Here is a 22,225-nt window from a genome sequence, read left to right as displayed (position 1 = left end):
GGAAAACAGGCATATACTAGTGGAGTACACCAGTGAAATCTTATTTTCTGAATATATTTATTTTTTTCTGTTAACCTAAGGCAAATAAAAGTTTAAAGAAGGGAACCTAACACACATAAAAGGTTAAATACTGAGACTCCGAGATAATAATAGCTAAGAAAGCTTACCCTTTAAAATAACTAGGTAAGCCGGGCCCGCTCTGAATTCCACCCCTGGTCCTTCCGTTAAGAAGGTCAAATGCAAAGAAAATTAAAAGCAAAAATCTGCTTGAAATTGTTGTAATGTGCTTCTAAGGGAGTCATCCATCTACCTAGGAAATGTCTGGATAAGGAAGGACTGTAGCTCAGTGATAGAGCACATGCTTTGTATGCAAATGTCCACAGGTTTAATCCTTGGCATCTCTGGGCAGGGCTGGGAAGGATGCCTGACTGAAACCTGGAGAGTCGCTGCCAGTCAGTCTGCGTTCGGACAACACGATAGCCAACGGTGGGGTAATAACTTGACAGTTGTTTATCTAGGGGTACTCCCCACATGACATGATAATAATCAACTGTGGTGTAGATTAGGACCAGCTTGACTATTAGTCCACACTGAGTTGATTCACTCAACGCCTGCCCCCTCTCTCCCTGCTAGTAACCCATCAGCCATAGCCCTCCCACTAGTATCCCATCACCTATTGCTGCTGAAAGACTATCCTGCCAGCTGGACTTCAGTGTTAGACACCACTTTGACCACTCTTGCCTTGCAACTCTGTAGCTGACAAATAACCAATAGTGGCCGAGGAAAACTGAAGGACTATCAGAAGATAGTCCCCTATTTGAAAGCATCCTCCATCTGAAGGGCTGTCCAGTCCAAATCTAGTTCAAAGAGAAAGAAGCAAAAGAAGAGAGAGAGAGAGAGTAAACAGGGGCCTTGAAGTTGCCCATCAGCAGAGGCGACCTGGGCAAGACACTGAGCAGGCACACAGGTCACTGAAAGCTTCATCCGATGAGCATTAACGAGCGGCTCCCGTCGTTTCTGCAACATCTCTTCCTGAAAACAGGAAGTAATTAGCACCATAGAGTCAGGTAGGGGAGAGCTCTAACCCGACTTTAACTGGTTCTTTTTGCTGCGCGTCTTCCGCCAGAAGGGGCACAAGACACGCGAGAGGCGGACGACGTCATGTAAGTATTTCGTGAGTGACCAATAACGAGCGTGCATTAAAACGCTCATCGGATGAAGCTATTAGTGTTGGCAACATGTCTTGCACTTCTATTGAAATTATAGTAATAATTTCTAAATTTACATCGATACATAAATTCACACATACAACAAATATGGAAATCACTGTCCTCTTTTGTCCTCTTTTTTGACAACGCATTAGTGGATGCCCTAATACCAGGGGCAGGGCTACTTCAGTGAAGCAGCACTTCTGGAAAATTCTAAAAGACGTCAAGAACTAGCTGACAGACACAACACCGTAGAACTGGAGCTGAAATGTGTTGTTGTTAAAATTTTGATTTATATGAGCAGCACATTCAGAATACACTACATAACGTAACAGTGTAGAAAACAGAGACATAGAAATCCCATTGCATATTTTGATGTTACAAAACTGATAACACTTGTCATTCATATTATTCTATTTCAAAATATAGTAGAAGATAGTCTTTTTCCAGAAAAAGATATATTAAAATATAATCTACCCTTATATATATAGTAAGCTTATTCATTAGTATAAATTTATTAGCATCAATTTTTTACCCTAGGTTGTTGGTTTTAATACATTTAATGCTGCAATTAATACATTTACAACAAGTTCCCCATGTTTACTCGTAACACTGGACTTCAGTTACTCCAACAGAATTATTTGATGACTAACTGGAATTTTATTATTATTATTATTATTATTATTATTATTATTATTATTATTAATTTATATAGCACCATCAATGTACATGGTGCTGTACAGATAACACAGTAAATAGCAAGACCCTGCCGCATAGGCTTACAATCTAATAAGTTGTAGTAAACAATAAAGAGGGAATTGCCAATATCTTCCTATTTTTGTACGATTCCACTGTGCTCCTTCTGTTTGACATCTTGACTACCTTAGGAACAGGACTTCTGTTATTGTCATTGCTGTTAGTGCATACATCCAGGCTAGAAGGTTTGAAGCACTGAAACACAAGAGTCATATTATCACATTCCAACAGATGCTACTTTCTAGACACCACTGCATCATGCCTCTTAAATATTAACCCTTAAATAGTCAGTTTGCACACTCTTCAGCTAATATTTTTTGAAAGTAACCCCCACTGGAAACAGTGGGATGTAAGTTTGTCTTAATCAACTTGTTCCATCAGTTTTAGCAGGATGTAGATTTGACTAACATTAACTGAAATGGGGTCCAAGTGTCAAGGCGATCCCTAAAACATATCAGCATTTCAAGTTCAATCTAAAAGAGCCTACACCTGGTTTTCAAGACTTTGCCATAATTTACTTTTATGATGTCATCTCAGCCCTCTAGATGGTGTTCAAACTTTACATATCAAACTTATGTATTATTCATTTTAATGTGTTTTGCCTTTGATATGTAGTGCAATTTTCAGAGATTAAAATGGCATGCTCCTAATTCTTGCATGTGCTTTGATCCTGTTTATTTCTTTTCTCCTTTAAACATGTGCATTCAGAACCTGACAGCATATATCCCATTTGAAGAGATAATTAAGGAAAGAAGCTAGTCTCTTCCTAGTTAAATCAGTATGTAGTCTGAGTTACAAGAGCCATTTTTATCTACCTTCTAGATTCAGCAAAATCATATGAATGCATCTGGAAATTCAACTAATCTCCTTTTTTGTGGAGATATTTTTAAGGGATAAAAGATTGTTTTAATAAGGTCAGTCTCTTCTTTTAAGGCAAGAAGGCCTTTTATATTTGAAAAAGTAATCATGTATGCCATTCATTTGAAAAAGAAGTGGTTGAAATTCCACATTTTGTTGCAACTGGCAAAAATACCAAGGGTTTGATACATATTTAGGCACATGCAGCTGGGCTGGCAGAAGTGGATGTCCCCACTCATCCTCCGCTCAGCGGCCCCTCCATCCCACTGAAAGTGAAGATGCTACACAGAGGGCCAAGGGACTCTGTTGAAGGGGGTGAGCTGTGGTACTGGAAGAGGGTTGTTCCCCCCCCCCCCCCGAAATCAGATGGAGGCATCTTTTGTGAATGGAGTCCCGCTCCAGATACTCTTGGATGAGACTGATTATCTGGATCCATTTCAGTCGGGCTTCAGGCCTGGTTTTGGCACAGAAACAGCCTTGGTCGCCCTGTATGATGACCTATGTCAGGAGAAAGACAGGAGAGGGAGCGTGACTCTGTTGATTCTCCTCAACCTCTCAGCGGCTTTTGATACCATTGACCATGGTATCCTTCTGGGACAACTCGCTGAGCTGGGAGTGGGAGGTACTGCTTTGCAGTGGTTCCGCTCCTATTTGGCAGGTTGGATACAGAAGATGGTGCTTGGGGAACATTACTCGGCCCCGTGGACTCTCAAGTATGGGGTCCCGCAGGGGTTGGTTATGTCCCCCATGTTGTTTAACATTTACATGAAGCCGCTGGGGGCGGTCATCCGGAGCTTTGGAGTGTGCTGTCATCAGTATGCTGATGACACACAGCTCTATTTCTCCTTTTCATCTTCAGCAGGAGAGGCTGTGGATGTATTGAACTTGTGCCTGACTGCAACAATGGACTGGATGAGGGCTAATAAACTGAAACTCAATCCAGACAAGACTGAGATGCTGTTAGTAGGTGATTCTGCTGACAGGATGGAGGGTGTTCTACCAGTTCTGGATGGGATTGCACTCACCCTGAAGGAGCAAGTTTGTAGCTTGGGGATTCTTTTAGATTCATCATTGTCACTTGAAGCTCAGGTGACCTTGGTGGCACGGAGTGCCTTTTACAAACTCCGGTTGGTGGCCCAGCTACGCCCCTATCTGGACAGGGATAACCTGGCTTCAGTTGTCCATGCTCTGTAACCTCCAAGTTAGTTTACTGCAATGCACTCTACATAGGGCTGCCTTTGAAGACGGTTTGGAAGCTGCAGCTCGTGCAAAATGCAGCGGCCAGATTGATTTCGGGAACCAGAAGGTTCGATCATATAACACCTGCTCTGGTCCGCTTGCACTGGCTGCCTGTATGTTTCTGAGCCCAATTCAAGGTGCTGGTTTTGACCTATAAAGCCTTACACGGCTTGGGACCACAATGCCTGATGGAACGCCTCTCCCGACGTGAATATACCCAGTCACTACATTCAACATCTAAGGTCCTCCTCCGGGTGCCTACTCTGAGAGAGGCTCGGAGTGTGGCAATGAGGGACAGGGCCTTTTCAGTGGTGGCCGCCAGACTATGGAATGATCTCCCTGATGACGCTCACCTGGCACCAACGCTGCTATCTTTCTGGCGCCAGGTTAAGTCTTCCCTCTTTGCCCAGGCATATGGTGGCACATCTTAATCACCCACATGTTTAGTTTTTAATGGTTTTTAATGCTTTATGTATGTATGTTCTGTGTTTTAGAATTTTAAATTTTGTGTACTCATTTTTATCTTAATTTTAGAATTTCTGTAAACCGCCCAAAGAGCCCTGGCTATGGGGGCGGTATATAAGTGAAATCAATAAAAATAAATAAACCGAAGGCAGATCTTGCATCCAACCCCAGATCCTATTTTGGAAGGATGGTAAGTTTGAAGATGGCGGATGCCATTGCAGTTAGTGGCCCCAGTGCAATGAGCCTACAAGACCAGTAGCACTCATGGAGCCCCCATCACCTTTCCTGAACAGATTGGGCAGTATCCAACACTGCTGCTGTGCTAGTGGGAATGACCGATAGCACAAGTGGAAGCTAGCTTTGGTTAACACAACTGTACACTAGTGAAACCACAGCTTCCGGAATGTGACAAGTCAGTGGAGCTTGGGGAATGGAGCTCCTCTGAGTTGTCCTGTTCAGGAAGCCGTCGTTTCAATGAGTTTCCTGGGTTGTGCTACCAAGCTCCATCTTCCCATTGCACTAGCAGTCATTCCTGCAAGTGCAATGTGTTTAGCGCTGGCGAATTGCCAGCATTGGATATTGCTCACTATCTATTATTATTATTATTATTATTATTATTATTATTATTATTATTATTATTTGTTACATTTATATCCCGCCTTTTTTCCTTCAAGCATTTTCCTTCAAGGAACCCAAGGTGGCATACATAACCCTCCTCGTCCTCTCCATTTTATCCTCACAACAACAACCCTGTGAGGCTGAGAGTCTGTGACTGGCTCAAGGTTACCCAGTGGGTTTCCATGGCTGAGTGGGGACTAGAACCTGGATCTCCCGACTCCCAGTCCAACACTTCAGCCACTACACCACACTGGCTCTGGGAGGGTCACCACAATGGGAGGGTCAAGTGATTGCCTGCTCTGAATTTACCCCAACAACATGAGAGGTGATAATTTAGAGCCCTGTAAGGGCAGTAGTGCCTGTGTATTGTATAACAGTGCTTTGAACTTGGACCAGAGCTGTGAAAACAGTGGGGCTGATGGATGGGGACTCAAGGTCATTTCTGAAGCAGCTTCTCACACATACATTTGGGGAAATCTGAATGTGGAAATCTATTTAATGTGCAGATTTCCATTGCTGCATCAGGGTAGCTGGACGCACTTGGAGAAATACAGGCATGCCTAGGAAATGAAATGAAAACGCAAATGCACAATGAAGGTATTAAACCCTATTTCAAAGGGATTTACTCATACTTCTCTTTCTCTGGATTGCTCCCATGGACATGTCTAAATCATATAGATATTAGGATATAATAATAACTGTTCTGTAATGCTCCCATCTGTGTATTATTGCTCAATATGCAGTATACTGAGTGTTGCATTTAGCGTAACACAGGGAGTACAGGCAGATGTGACTCCATCAGATGTGTCCCGGCATTTATGAAGCAAGGATATGTGTACTTAAGAAACGTTGATGTTTCTGTACAATTATTATCAGTGTCGCTGGAGTGCTAAAGCATATTGCTCTGATATGAAATTACACAGCATTAGCCAAATGTTATTCAGCCAGCAACTACATAATGGAGCTGAGATTTCAGAACAATCCACAAGAACTGAAGGCTATCTCCCACCCCGTTAAAAAAAAAAAAACAGAAATAGAAAGGATGAGGAAAATGTTCTTCAGTTGATGAGTTCTTTTCCTAGCCGCCCCTTTTAAATCATGCAGCGATCATTTAAAGACACCATCTTGTTATCCAAATCCCTGATGACATACTAAAACCCAGATACCCAGTTCAGTGGAAAGAGGTTAGTGATCTCTAACGCAGCATTATCTTGCCAAATGACAGGCCCACCCCAGGATTCCAGAGGGGAAAGCTTTGTCAGTTCAACCAGCATAAAACCACCATAAACTTGTAGTTCCTCATCTGCTGTTATGGCCTATGAGCCAGTACAGAGTTAACTAGGGTGACCATATGAAAAGGAGGATAGGGCTCCTGTATCTTTAACAGTTGCATAGAAAAGGGAATTTCATCAGGTGTCATTTGTATATATGGAGAACCTGGTGAAATTCCCTCTTCATCACAACAGTTAAAGTGCAGGAGCTATACTAGAGTGACCAGATTTTCTTCTTAGAAGAAGAGCAAAGTAAAAAGCAGAGGATCAGTGTTTAATTTCAAAATGGTTCACAATGGTTGTCTAGCACTCTCTCAGCAAAAAGCGGCTTGCCAAGGAAGTGTGCCCTACACTTCAAAGACATGCAAAATACATATACACCCTGTTCAGATGACACGCTAAGTTACTGTGGTTAAGAATTTTGAATTAAACATCATGGCTTAGTGTGTCGTGTTAACTAGGGTGACCATATGAAAAGGAGGACAGGGCTCCTGTATCTTTAACACTTGTATTGAAAAAGGAATTTCAGCAGGTGTCATTTGTACATATGGAAAACCTGGTGAAATTTCCTCTTCATCACAACAGTTAAAGCTGCAGGTGACCTGCCTTCTTTTAAATCTGGTCACTCTAGTATAGCTCCTGCAGCTTTAACTGTTGTGATGAAGAGGGAATTTCACCAGGTTCTCCAAATATACAAATGACACCTGCTGAAATTCCCTTTTCTATCCAACTGTTAAAGATACAGGAGCCCTGTCCTCCTTTTCATATGGTCACCCTAGAGTTAACCCCCATTTATTTCAATGATATTTAAGTGCATGTCATCGTGTGCTGGATTGTGGCCACTGAATTTGTTCGTCATGCATTTCCACTGTTGCATGGGGATGCAGAAAAGCTGTGACAGAAAATAATAACCTACTAGCCTCTTTTTGGTGTTCAAAAATGTCCCCGTGGAGGGAGCTCCAGGCTTTTACAATGGTCAGAAAAGGGTTTTTATACGAACTCACTTAGAAATTTCCACTTTAATGTTCCCAATTGCACCAAGGCTTCTCAGTGGGGTTGGTGAGTGGGGTGTCTTCACTGTGTTGGAGCCCTAAGTGATGGTGTATGGAGTGAGGAACAATCCGTTCTTGAGTTTTAAATTGTTTAGTTGTTTTAATTGCTTTTTTGTGAATTAGTTTAATTTCTGGTTAGCAGTTTATTTAATGTGTATTTATTGGTTTTAGTTTATATTGTTGTGTTTTGTGTGTTTTGATTAATTGGAATGTGCTCTGGTATAGAGAACAATATAAATTTGTATTATTGTTATTATTATTGTTATTATTATTATTATTATTGACCATATGAAAAGGAGGAGAGGGCTCCTGTATCTTTAACAGTTGTATTGAAAAGGGAATTTCAGCAGGTGTCATTTGTATATATGGGGAACCTGGTGGAATTTCCTCTTCATCACCACAGTTAAAGCTGCAGGTGCCCTGCCCTCTTTTAAATCTGGTCACTCTAGTATAGCTCCTGCAGCTTTAACTGTGGTGATGAAGAGGGAATTTCACCAGGTTCTCCATATATACAAATGACACCTGCTGAAATTCCCTTTTCTGTGCAACTGTTAAAGATACAGGAGCCCTGTCCTCCTTTTCATATGGTCACCCTATATCATCATCATCATCATCATCATCTCTTTCTTGCTCATGGTGGTTTTTCTACACGGACATGATGGGCTATGCCAATTGAGCATGTTTTAATTATGACTGCTTTCTGGATGTTAGTGTGGATGTATTTTGGTAGGCCCAGTTTCATCATCATCATCATCAACATCATAGGCATGCTTACTACAGGTAACTTCTTATACTGGACAAAAGAGGACAGTCCTGTGGCAGCCCTTCCGATAGAAGACTGTCCTCTGTAAAAGAGGACACATATCCACCTTAAAGTCACTGATGCCAGTGACTTCAGATAGGTTTGTGTGTTTTGCTTTTGCAGACCCAGGAATAATTCTGTGGGCGTAAAACAAAAATCCATATTAGGTATTAAAAATCCCAAAAGTTCCTATGTGACCAAAGGGTAATGTTTATTATAATATTTATATATTATCTGTGAAATTTCTATACCACTTTCCAATGAATACGTTCAAAACAAATACATCTGATAAGATGATTAAATAGTTAAAAAACAAACAAATTCACTAAAACAGAAGAGCAATCCATATGTAATTATCATTAACTGAAGAGGGTCAGGTTTTCCCCCCATAAAAGAGCATTCAGCGATAAATTGTGCACGATTTGAAATACATCAAAATAGGCTTTTGTTCATTAGCTAGGCTTTCATATTGTTTTAGCGTTTAATAGTAAGTGCAAGTTATCAACCAAATCAAATTATCAGAATATGTAACATGTATGGCTGTGTGAGTCTGTTTTTATTATTTACTGTAAGTTTTATTTCAAATATTTCTTGGACCTGTTTTAGGAGCTCTCTCAAGGGAGCATACAATAAAACACATAAGTTTTAATGATTTGACTAGGGAATATCTCCTTGAAGCCTTTTTGAATTTAGAAATTGTGCTGAAACTTCTAGGGGGAAGATCCATTGTCTTGACATGGGAGCAGCCTGCAACATTTTCAGCACTTTATTTTCCACGTTTATGAGAACCATTCATATACTGAATGTCAATGAAACGAGTATTATGAGGGCTGGCACACAGAAAGAAAAAGAGAGAGAGAGAGAGAGAGAGAGAGAGAGTGAAGGTGGCAGACACACACATAATACACACACAGAGAATTATGCAATAGTGAAAACTCCACTCAGTTTTGGTTCCAGTCTCCTTTAACTTCGCCTCCATCCATCATCAGCCCCCCCCCCGCTGCCGTTGACTTTCCTAAGAAGGTCAGTAGCTCATAATAGGAAGGAGGCACCCCACCCTTGCTTTAAAAGTCAAGGGCCAACAAACTACACTTTCCATTAACTGTTGCATGTGTGTACTTCTTCCTCCCCCCCCCACTTTAAAAGAGTGGGTGGGTGTTTATGACCAGGATTTTAAATGGTTATTCAGCATATTCCCCAAGTTATTTTCCAGTATAGATCTGAATAAAGGTATGACATTAAACCAAAAACCTATTGATGTGCACTGCCGACCCTTATATGTCAGATCAGAAGTTAGCTCCACTGAATATACCCAGGAAAGTGTGTATAGTTTTGCCACCTTAGAGAAAGTAATATAGGTAAACATTAGCAATCTTACAAAATGAAATTTTTTAAAAAAGTAGCAGAGTAACAAAGTGCTCTCGGTGGCAATTTGCCTCTCTGCAAAAGAATCCCAGGACATCTCTTTATTAAAGGGTGGGGGAAAACCCTCATCCTTACTAGCCTTTTTTTTCCTTGGGTCTTGTCACATTCAGTACAGGCTCCTTTAGCCAATGACCAATGTCTACCACCTGAATTGTAATTGAAAGCTTCCCCTCTGGGGAATGTTCCATAAAGTTCAATGAAAGAGCGCTATCTAGTGGTGGAATTAGTCCTACGATTATTTTAAATGCTCCATTATTTCCTTTTTTTTTTTTTAAAGCAAGATTATTGGGGGAAGGTATGGAAGACATCCTGGAGGCTGATGGTGTCGTGTAAAGGACCCACAAACGTCCTTGAGTGGTCAACCATGAGTGTGCCATAAATCACTCATGCAGAGAAGCTCCCAAACACACACATCAAACCTACACCAATTCCTTCGTATATTATCATCACTTAGTCACAATCATGGGCAGCAACAGTAGAGGAAAACAAAAACTCACATGCAGCTATTGGAAGGAAGCATCTGATCTCAGAGGCTTCTGAGTACCCTATACCCTGTTGGACTGCAGCCTGCCAGGCAGGGGGAGTGACGGTGGTGTTCTTTACTTCTTCCTTTTTTATTTTTTCCACTAGACGAGACTCTGAACCCATACAACGGAGTTGCACTGGTGGGGGCAGGCCCAAGGCTGGAGGGGCCTCAGGATACAGCATATCCTGACCTCTTCTCCTCCCTCCCCTCTAGCACACCTGCTTTCCCCCTCCTCATCCAAGGTCATGGCACCAGCCTTGCAAGAGGAGTCACCATGGAGCTTTCTGCAGCAGTTGGGAGGGGGTAGAGGTGAAACTCCAAGAATGGAGTCTTGAGTCCTTTCTACACCTAAGGGTTATTCCAGGAAAATGAAGGGATCATCCCTGCCTGCTCCCGGGATCCCCTGTGTGTGATTTGGATGCACAGGAATGATCCAGGGGGAATTCTGGGGGGAAAGGCAGGTGTAGAAATGGTCTTGGAGCTGAAAATCCCCAGTATCCTTTGGCCTCTCAGAGAATGTCTAGGGACCATAGGATTACAACTAGGGATGTGCTCCACTTCTAATCGGACCGGCAAATTAGAAGAGGAGCGGGGTGCTTCGCCTCCCCTTAAAGCGGAGGCGAAGAGGATTGGGGGGCTGGCGGAGCGTTGCGAAGAGGATCGAGGTGAAGGCGGATCCTTCGCCTCGATCCAGAGCTCCGCAAGAAAGGTAAGTGGGGTTTACTGGGCCCTGCCGCTGTCGCCCATGCGGCGACAGTGGCAGGGCCCAGTAAACCCCCCTCCCTCCTCTCCCTTACCTGAGTCTGTCTATGGTCCCTCGGCTTCTTCAATTGAGCCCGCTGCTCAACCAGGAAGTCTAGGCCGCACTTGCAGCCCAGACTTCCTGGTTGAGCCACGGGCTCAATTGAAGAAGCCGAGGGACCGCGGACAGACACAGGTAAGGCCCCTCTCCCCCTTGGTCCCTTACCGGGCTCTGCCTCTGTCGCTGCACGGGCGGCAGCGGGGCCCGGTAAACCCCCCTCCCTCCTCTCCCTTACCTGCGTCCATCTGCAGTCCCTCGGCTTCTTCAATTGAGTCCGCAGCTCAACCAGGAAGTCTAGGCCGCACGGCCTAGACTTCCTGGTTGAGCCATGGGCTCAATTGAAGAAGCCGAGGGACCACGGATGGATGCAGGTAAGGGAGAGGAGGGAGGGGGGCCTTACCTGGCACCACTCCCCTCCACTGCGGAGCTCCGATTCGGAGCCGGAGCTCCGCGGTGAAGAGGAGCGGACTATGGGCAGAGCGGCGCGGAGCGGATCGGCCCGCGGGGTGGATCGGGGGGTCCATGCACACCCCTAATTACAACCTAAAACATCGTGATTGTTACAAAATTGACATGTTAGGGCACAAACCTATGCATATTTAGACAGAACAAAGTCCTGCAACTCCCAGCATTCCCCTGATGTAGGACTATTTTCTGTCTAAACATGCATAGGATTATACCCTTAGCTACATTGAGAATAATGTTGAATCAAATGACTGAAATGGTGGAGACATAAAACTAAGTCCGAGAGTGGTATACTGCTTTCCAAACCATATTTATTTTATAATCTTCTAAATTTATATTTTTGCAACTTATAATATCTTTGTTTTTGTTGAAAGGGTAGTGATATATTCCCCCCCCCCCCCGCAAGTAGGGGCATCTAGATGACAAGACATCACCCTTTTGTCAAAGCAAGCATGGAATTTAATGAAGCCATGGTGTGAGCTTCCCATAATGCGGTGCTGTGCTTTGAAACATCCCAGCTGTCTCTTACGTAAGCCTGAATGGGCTGCAAGTGGAAATAATAGTCTCTTTGATGCTGCAACAGGTGCACTAAAGGACAATGAACATTTTCCTTTTCATAAAGCCCTTCCATGTATGTGATGAAAGAAGCCAACTTAGTTCAATTTGACTTCTCAAGCCATTTGCTACTGTGCAATTCTTTGCTACAGGGGTGATTGTCTTCTTATTTAATCACACATTGCACCCCCACCCCAGAAGGTCAGTGAAAGGGGGCAGGGCAGGCAATTACTAAAATTGAGAGATTTTGCCTCCATTTCATTTGGGTCCTTCGGTGAAATCCTTTCATTTCTCTATTATTATTATTATTATTATTATTATTATTATTATTATTATTATTATATTTGTACCCCACCTTCCCTACCAGGACATGACACTCAACACTCAACCCATGAGACCAGCTTACATGCCAAAATAAATTTGGTTAAAATTTACATAATAAGAGATATTTGAATAAAAATGTCTTTGCCTGTGGTTGAAGGACAGTAGAGAGGAAGTCAACCAGACCTCCATTGGCAAAGAGTTTCAAACCCCAGGAGCAGCCACTGAGAAGGTCCTCTCTCATATCCCCACCACCAAACACACCTTTGATGGTGGCAGTACTGAAAGAAGGCCCTTGAACTTAAAACCCAGGCAGGCTCATACAGGAAAAGGTGGTCTTTCAGATAGCCTGGTCCCAAGCCATATAGGGCTTTAAAGACCAAACGAACATTGAATTTGGCCTGGTAACAGACTGGAAGCCAATAAAACTGTTGCAACAACGGAGTCACACCCCATAACTGCCCCCCAGTCAGCAGTCTGGCTGCAGCATTCTGAACCAGCTGAAGTTTCCAGACAGTTTTCAAAAGCAGCCTCACACAGAGCGTGTCCAATAATAATATAATATGGAAGAATGTCCACGTTCTCCTAAATTACCTACCGGCTTCTTGGAAGTTAACACACGGTCAGCGCAGATGGATCTTCATAGCCCTTATGACAGCCAAAAGACTTACATTATCACATTGGAAGGACAAATTCACATCTCCCATAATGCAATAGATTGAGGACTTAATGACATTATCAACATTTGAACGGGTTGACGGAACTTGCAAGTGGATAAATACATGGATATCTGGTCTTCTTTTATTAAAACATTTGTATAACTCTCTCCCCCCCCCTTTTTTTTTAAATGAACGCTTTACATAATGGAAATCGACGATAATTCTATATACGTAATGTATTTTTTCCCTTTTCACAATGTATTTTCTGTTCTATTTGTTAATATTCACAATAAAAAGAAGAATGGTCTTATTTCCTGCTTTTAATTCCACATTATCTAAAGTACCACAACAAATGCCACGGTGTATCTTATGAGGTATGAATGTGCAAGAGGGATTTTGAGCTTCATCCAACGTACCCGTTTCCCTCAAATTATCCCCAGAGCGTAAAGCTGTCATTGTGGTTGTTGTTGTTAGCTAAATCACACCCTGGGCGGCAGCGTTCCTAAGATCCTTTGCATACAAGGGAAGGATTTAAGGGGGAGAAATGTAAAAAATCATTAAAAATCAATGGATGACCCAATCCAATTCAAATATGGTATGCTTAAAAGAAAGGAAAGGAACCTCTTGTGCAAGCACTGAGTCATTACTGACTCTTGGAGGGGCGCCAGCTTTCGCTGATGTTTTCTTGGCAGGCCTTATAGCGGGGTGGTTTGCCGTTGCCTTCCTCGGCCATTATTACCTTTCCCCCAGCTAGCTGGGTACTCATTTTACCGACCTTGGGAGGGTGGAAGGCTGAGCCGACCCGAGCCGGCTGCCTGAAACTAGCTTCCACTGGGATCGAACTCAGGCCGTGAGGAGAGTTTCGGCTGCAGAAACTGCTGCTTTACCGCTCTGCGCCACACGAGGCCTATGGTATACTTAAAGCCCTCCTTAATATCTATTTGATATGTTTAAAGTACAAATTAAGCCAATGCTTACATCTGTGTAAGTTTTAAAGACAAAGACATCAAAATTGACACAGGTATGCTTAAAGCCCTCCTTAATATCTATTACTGTGTCAATTTTGATGTCTTTGTCTTTAAAACTTACACAGATGTAAGCATTTGCTTAATTTGTACTTTAAACATATCAAATTATCCTCCTGTGCCCCCAGTGGCCCCTCGGAGAACAACAGAAGATTCACTCCTAAAGAGGTAGTAAAATAGGTCGGTTCTTTTGGCTAAGAAGCACAATTAAAGCAGGATGCATGGGAGTGCTTCACAGTCAAAGCAGATTATAAGCTGGAAAACTTTGGAGTCCTTTGCACGCAATTCACAGTGATTGCACAGTATAACCCTGGTGTGATGAAGCTTATAGTGTTACCATGATGGGATCGTAATGAGGTGTAGATCTGGCCTCAACAAACCAGTTCTAGCAGTTTTCATCTCCATCAGTAGCAGGCCTTTTTAAAAAAAATAAAGGGTTGTAGTTGTCTATTTATGACGTAGCCACCCCAAAACACTTTGAATTGCAAACAGGGATAACTCACAAAGATATATTGTTGTTGAGAAAATTGGCAAACACACACAGAGAGAGAGCTTTTGTAAGGATTTCAGCTAAACTCAGAGGGAACGGCATTCTGAGAAGGGTGGCAGGTGATGTCAGCATCTCTGCTAATAAAAAGTCCCAGCACTTCAGTCCCATGAACCCTGGCTCCAATACACCATTAGTCTGTGGGCTTGTTCAGACAACATGCTAAGCCATGGTTAGGACACTAACCCCTTTGCAGCAAATGGTTAGTAAGTGTGTTTAAACCATGGTTATATAACCACCATGGTTATATAACCACCATGGTTAGGAATGGTTCACACTAGGGTGACCATATGAAAAGGACAGGGCTCCTGTATTTTTAACAGTTGCATAGAAAAGGGAATTTCAGCAGGTGTCATTTGTATATTTGGAGAACCTGGTGAAATTCCCTCTTCATCACAACAGTTAAAGCTGCAGGAGCCATACTAGAGTGACCAGATTTAAAAGAGGGCAGGTCACCTGCAGCTTTAACTGTTGTGATGAAGAGGAAATTTCACCAGGTTTTCCATATGTACAAATGACACCTGCTGAAATTCCTTTTTCAATACAACTGTTAAAGATACAGGAGCCCTGTCCTCCTTTTCATATGGTCACCCTAGTTAACACGACACACTAAGCCATGATGTTTAACTCAAAATTCTTAACCACAGTAACTTAGCGTGTCATCTGAACAGGGTGTATATGTATTTTGCATGTCTTTGAAGTGTAGGGCACACTTCCTTGGCAAGCCGCTTTTGTGCTGAGAGAGTGCTAGACAACCATTGTGAACCATTTCGAAATTAAACACTGATCCTCTGCTTTTTACTTTGCTCTTCTTCTAAGAGATGTAAAATGATCTTTTTGTTCGATGTGTTTTTATACTGAACTTGTTCAAAAGGCAAGTGCTACTCCATTATGAGGTATCAGCTTTCCCCCTGGGATAGTGCCTTCTGATCTTTGTGAGGATGTTGTGTTTCCTAATGCAAAGACCTAGAGGCGTTTTAGTGCTTCAAAAGAGGAGAGAGAAGCTTTTATGCTCTGGGTTTTGCCTGTACATGGCATAAGGAAACAAAAATTAATCCATTTCTGCTGGCACCTGGTTCTTAATGGTAGTAGATGCCTTAGCGAAGGTTCCATATCAAACACATGATAGTAACTGTGATAACATTGGCTGTCGAGTGCCATCTTTCTGCCTCAGACAAAACTAGTGCTTGGGGCTTCTGCCGCTTTAATTATTGTGCTCATGAGGGAATGTTGGTATGTTCAGCTTGATGCACAGGGGAGAACCCTCTTGCTGGAAGGTACAGGAGCTTTGTCTTCCTTTCCATTGCAGCAGCAATGGAAGCAGAAGAGTAGGGTGATGGACTGTACCATCTATCCACTCCTCTGCTCTGAGTTTCTCTCTACTCCTAAAAAGACCAGCTGACTCTCAGGTACACCATACCTAGTGAGTGGCTGAGACTGTTGCGCCTGACCTCTGCCCCAACCTGGAGGAAGTGACATCAGTGCCTTCTCAGCACAGATTTGGCTACAATGCTACTACCATAGGCAGAAGCACACCTCTGGTGATTTACTGTGTTTGGCATGAGTAGGGTGAGCATATGGAAAGGAGGACAGGGCTCCTGTATCTTTAACAGTTGCACAGAAAAGGGAATTTCAGCAGGTGTCATTTGTATGCATGCAGCATCTGGTGAAATTCCCTCTTCATCACAACAGTTAAAACTGAAAGAGTCCTGCCCTCTTTTGTAGAGTGACCAGATACAAAAGGGGGCAGGGCACCTGCAGCTTTAACTGTTGTGATAAAGAGGGAATTTCACCAGATGCTGCATGCGTACAAATGACACCTGCTGAAATTCCCTTCAAAATTCCCTGTTAAAGGTACAGGAGCCCTGTCCTCCTTTCCATATGGTCACCCTAGGCATGAGAGCGTACTGGCTGCCTTCCCTTTTACTTCCTCTGTATTAACCTGTGGTGAGTGAACAGGTTTGACATGGGGCATTTCAGGTAGGGCCAGCCCAAGACTTTTTGCTGCCTGAGGCAGAGCAGCAAATAATCCCCACTCTCCTAGACAGGATCTACACTACTGCTTTAAAACAGTTTATAACAGATGTGACAACTGTTGGGGCCCAGGACACACTCCATATACAGACCATTTTCAAAGTGTTATATCCTGCTTGGTGTTTAAAGTGCATAGTACCTGAGTAACACAACAAACCAAGGTAGAGGAATATATATGCATGTTGACACACAATGTACAACAACAGGCAAAGTCAAAGGTATAACAATATTACTGCAACTTAAAAGTGACTAAATTGTACTGCACAAAATTGTTTTTATTGTCTCCTTATTGTCTTTTAAATAATTGGGGATTACACCCACAGTTTAAATACTTGTGCTCAATATTGATGGTTGATTGTATTAGTCACTTTTAAAGCACATTAACTGAGGCCAGCCAAGTTATTTAGTAATCTTCCTGGCAGTAAAAATATAAGAATAAAAAATTAAGCGTGCAAAAGTGACACAAAGCAAAAATAGACTAAGTCAATGATCCCTACTTTAGGGTTAGCTTTCCCCAGTGATGTTAGGAGGGCCAGAACTCATAGCTAGAGCACATGTTTTGCATGCAGAAGGCACCAGCTCAACCCCTGGCTTCTACAGGGTGGGCTAGGAAAGGATCCTCCTGAAACCTTGGACAGCTGCTGCCAGTTCGTGTCGACAATACTGGGCTCGATTGACCAATGGGCTGACTCGGTACAAGGCAGCTTCCTATATCATGAGAACAGGCTTCCTGTAGGACTGGGAGTAGGAAAAGCAAAAAGTAATTGGAAAGTAGTTGTGGAGAAATGGACGCATGGAAACCATACAGGCTAGATGAGACTTTGCATGATGTTGCTGCTTTCGAATCCACAGTGGTTAGTAACAAGCAATTTCACTGAATCCTGGAACTGGTCTATTCCCTACCATCATCCCAACCTAAAGTTGAAGGTGATTCGAAAGAAGAATTATTCTTAATGTGATATACACACATTCCACTTCTGCTTCTGGTAGAAAGAAAGAAAGAAAGAAAGAAAGAAAGAAAGAAAGAAAGAAAGAAAGAAAGAAAGAAAGAAAGAAAGAAAGAAGCAAGCAAGCAAGCAAGCTAGCTAGCTAGCTAGCTAGCTAGCTAGCTCTGGTGTGGTTTCAATGTTGACACCACTTTGATGGCTGAAAGTGAGGAGGAGCTGAGGAGCCTTATGACGAAGGTGAAAGAAGAAAGTGCAAAAGCTGAGTTGCAGTTAAACCTAAAAGAAAACAAGATTATGGCAACCAGCTTAATTGATAACTGGCAAATAGAGGGAGAAAACGTGGAGGCAGTGACAGACTTTGTATTTCTGGGCGCAAAGATGACTGCAGACGCTGACTGCAGCCAGGAAATCAGAAGATGTTTACTTCTTGGGAGGAGAGCAATGACAAATCTTGATAAAATAGTTAAGAGCAGAGACACCACACTGACAACAAAGGTCCACATAGTTAAAGCAGTGGTACTCCCCGTAGTAACCTATGGCTGGACCATAAGGAAAGCTGAGCGAAGGAAGATAGATGCTTTTGAACTGTGGTGTTGGAGGAAAATTCTGAGAGTGCCTTGGACTGCAAGAAGATCAAACCAGTCCATACTCCAGGAAATAAAGCCAGACTGCTCACTTGAGGGAAAGGTATTAAAGGCAAAACTGAAGTACTTTGGCCACATAATGAGAAGACAGGATACCCTGGAGAAGAGGCTGATGCTAGGGAAAGTGGAAAGCAAAAGGAAGAGGGACCGACCAAGGGCAAGATGGATGGATGATATTCTGGAGGTGAATATCACCTCCAGACCTTGACCTTGGGGGAGCTAGGGGTGGCGACAGCCGACAGAAAGCTCTGGCGTGGGCTGGTCCATGAAGTCATGAAGAGTCGGAAGCGACTGAACGAATAAACAACAAAACCTACATACTAGGGTACTTTGGAAGGTTTTTAAAAACCAGAATTCATTTCAACAGACCAGAATTCAACGGAGGATTCCATTTCAGGCATTCTATGTCTGACTCTAACCAATACGCAAGGGGCAGAGTGAAGATGAGCTGGCTAACTCCACCTGCCTCTATCTGTAGCCTCTTCACTCTCCAGGTATAGAATCTGAATCTCTGCCATATCCACGTAGGCTCCCTGAAGAAGCTGATTTTCCAACCTCAATTCCAAAATGTTTTCTTTTTTAATGGCCACATTGATATTGTTTTTTGCTTCAACACAGTTTATGGCTACCCTTGTGGACAAAGTTATTTTCATATTATTATTATTATTATTATTGCTTCTTTACATCTTGCGTGTACACACACACACACACACACACACATTCTGGAATCATTATTATTATTGACATTTTATCCGCTTTGTTTCTTTAGCGCCGGCTGTTTGCTCAATTTTCATTATTATCAAACAGTTCTTCAGCAATAGACCACTGTTCTTCATCTTCATATTGATTAATTCCATTTCCACATGCATCGTTCTGTTTTCAGCATCTTCAGGCCGGCCTTCAGAAGGAGAGTCATTTGCAAAAGAATGACTTTCATTACCACAGCCATCTTCAGAGATGCTCTCTGTTGGTCTATTCTTGGGATATTGTTTGGGCTTTCTTTTTCTTTTCTTTTTTTGCCTTTCATTATATTCAGAAAAGAGATGAGTCTGATGTACTTGCTTGGTCATTATCCAAGCAATTAAAATCAAATGTACTTATTTTGCAGATTAAATGTGATCTTTTTCTTATTGTAAATGTTTGCCTTTGAAGCTTTAAATATATTTCGCATAAAATGGTGAGTGTCACATTGTTTGCTACTTAAATTGAACATTTAATGTAAGGAACATTTCTATTTGGAATGTAAAATGTTAGTTAATATTGTAACACAGTTCCTTATGTGTGATATTATAAAATGCATATAAACAGCTTGTGACACTTGCTATCTATGCTGGTATAGAAAGGCCACAACACCTACCTTTTTTGCCCTCGGGACCAGCAAAATGGGGCATATGTATATGTGAATCTAAAACCTGGCAGGATGCAATCCATGGCTCCTGGGCTAATAATCAGTAGGGTGACCCAATGAAAAGGAGGACAGGGCTCCAGTATCTTTAATAGTTGCATTGAAAAGGGAATTTCAGCAGGTGTTGTTTGTATATATGGAGAACCTGGTGAAATTCCCTCTTCATCACAACAGTTAAAGCTGCAGGTGCCCTGCCCTCTTTTACATCTGGTCACAGTACAGCTGCAGTATAGCTCCTGCCTGTGGTAGTGGCATTGTAGCCAAGTCAGTGCTTAGAAGGCACTGATGTCACTTCTCCAGGCTGGAGCAGAGGGCAGACGCAACAGTCTCAGCCACTCACTGGGTACGGTCTACCTGAGAGTCAGCTGGTCTTTTTAGAAACTCAGAGCAGAGGAGTGGATAGATGGTACAGTCCATCACCCCAGTCTTCTGCTTCCATTGCTGCTGCAATGGAAAGGAAGACAAAGCTCCTGTACCTTCCAGCAAGAGGGAAGTTCTCCCCTATGCATCAAGCTGAACATACCAACATTCCCTCTTGAGCACAACAATTAAAGTGGCAGAAGCCATGAGCACTAGTTTTGTCTGAGGCAGAAAGATGGCACTCGAAAAGCCAATGTTATCACAGCCACTATCATGTGTTTGACATGGAACCTTTGCTAAGGCATCTACTACCATTAAGAACCAGGAACCAGCAGAAAATGGATTAATTTTTGTTTCCTTATGCCATGTACAACTGAGGCAAGATCTGTCCTCTGTAGATAGGGCTGCAGCTGGCGTATCAGCCTAAGCTGGCAAAATGCAATTGAGGACACTGCAGCCACCTGGGCATCCTCAGTTAGCTCTGAGTCCAGAAGGACTCCCAGACAGCGCAACTGGTCTTTTAGTGGGAGTGCAGCCCCATCTAAGGCCAGTTGTAACCCTCTGTCTGAAATTCTTATAACCCCACAAGAACACAGAGACGGTGACCCTGTTCAGACGACACACTGAGCATTTTGAGCTAAATATTTTGGCTTAGCATGTCATGTGAGCCATTCCTAACCATGCTGGCTACACAACCATGGTTTAAACATGCTCACTAACCATTTGCTACAAAAGGGTTAGTGGTCTAACCATGGCTTAGCATGTTGTCCAAACAGGCCCGTTGTGGTTTATTTATTAATTTCAGCATATATAATACTGGCCCAAAATATGAGGAACGAGCAAGTTCTTATAACAGGGCTTCTGGAGAAGGAATGTCATTGATGAACAAGCTTATGCAGTTTGTAATCCTAGCTTACTTACTTGGGAGTAAGCCCTGTGGAACACAAGGGGAACTTATGAGTAGACACAGATAGGATTGTGCTGTTTTTTGGGGTTTTTTTTTTTTTTGAATATTTATATGAACATATTTACATCAGCATCTTTTATAGAAAAGTTACAGCCTTTAGCTATAAGCTGTAATAAAGTTAGGACACAGGGAGAATGTTAGGCAGCTAATATTGGCATTGTCGTAAAAGTGCACAGAATGTTATTGAGTGGCAGGTATCTTATGGATTGAGGACAGGTGGAGGGGGCTGTTTATTTTCTTTGTTTGACTGTTGTTTGGTATTTGAAACTAGATGGTTGAACATGTCTGTATGGTCTTTAGAGGATATCTGTGAATGCCAGTTTTTTTTTCTTTCTTTTTTTTGTAATATATTTTCATATGAAAATGAAAAGTACTGTAAAAAAAAAATAGGAATGGATATTTTCAAATTTCTCTACACACTGCTTTGCGTGTAACCACCTAGGGTGACCATATGTCTTCTTTTACAATGGAGCGTCCTCTACTCAAAGGGTATCCAAAGGATTCTCCTCTATTTTAAAAGCATCCTCTATTTGAAAGGCTGTCAAGTCCAAGTCCAGCTGAAAGAGAAAGCACCATCCAAAGGAAAATCAGATCCTTGATGTTGCTCATCAACAGCACCTGGACAGCAGACTGATCAAGGCACACAGGCCACCTATTTACCGTCTTCCATATCATGGTGGGATGCAGTGTGCTTAAAGTATAATAATAATTTCTAAATTTGCACCTATACATATAAATTATCATATGCAAATTTTATGCAAACTGATGGCCTCTTTTGTCTTCCTTTTTGCAATTCTTCCTTTTGGCAATTCATAAGTGGCTCCCCTATACACCTCGTGTGGTGCAGAGCGGTAAAGTAGCAGTTTCTGCAGCTGAAACTCTCCCCACAGCCTGCGTTTGATCCCAGCGGAAGCTGGTTTCAGGCAGCTGGCTCGGGTCGACTCAGCCTTCCATCCTCCCGAGGTCGGTAAAATGAGTACCCAGTTAGCTGGGGGAAAGGTAATAATGGCCAGGGAAGGCAACAGCAAACCACCCCGCTATAAAGCCTGCCAAGAAAACGTCAGCGAAAGCTGGCATCCCTCCAAGAGTAATGACTCAGTGCTTGCACAAGAGGTTCCTTTCCTTTTCCTAAGTTGCTCCCCTATGCGCTATTTACACACACACACACACACACACACACACACACACACACACAGTGTTTGATTCCTATGATTCATTTTTATTCTTTCCATAACCCTCCATCTTGATTTCCATTGAAAGCCTGTACTTGAACC

This window comes from Elgaria multicarinata, chromosome 5 (genome assembly GCF_023053635.1).
Source record: "Elgaria multicarinata webbii isolate HBS135686 ecotype San Diego chromosome 5, rElgMul1.1.pri, whole genome shotgun sequence".
In the NCBI taxonomy this organism is placed as follows: Eukaryota; Metazoa; Chordata; class Lepidosauria; order Squamata; family Anguidae; genus Elgaria; species Elgaria multicarinata.
The sequence above is the reverse complement of the archived record's forward strand: the minus strand, read 5'-3'. Positions refer to the sequence as shown.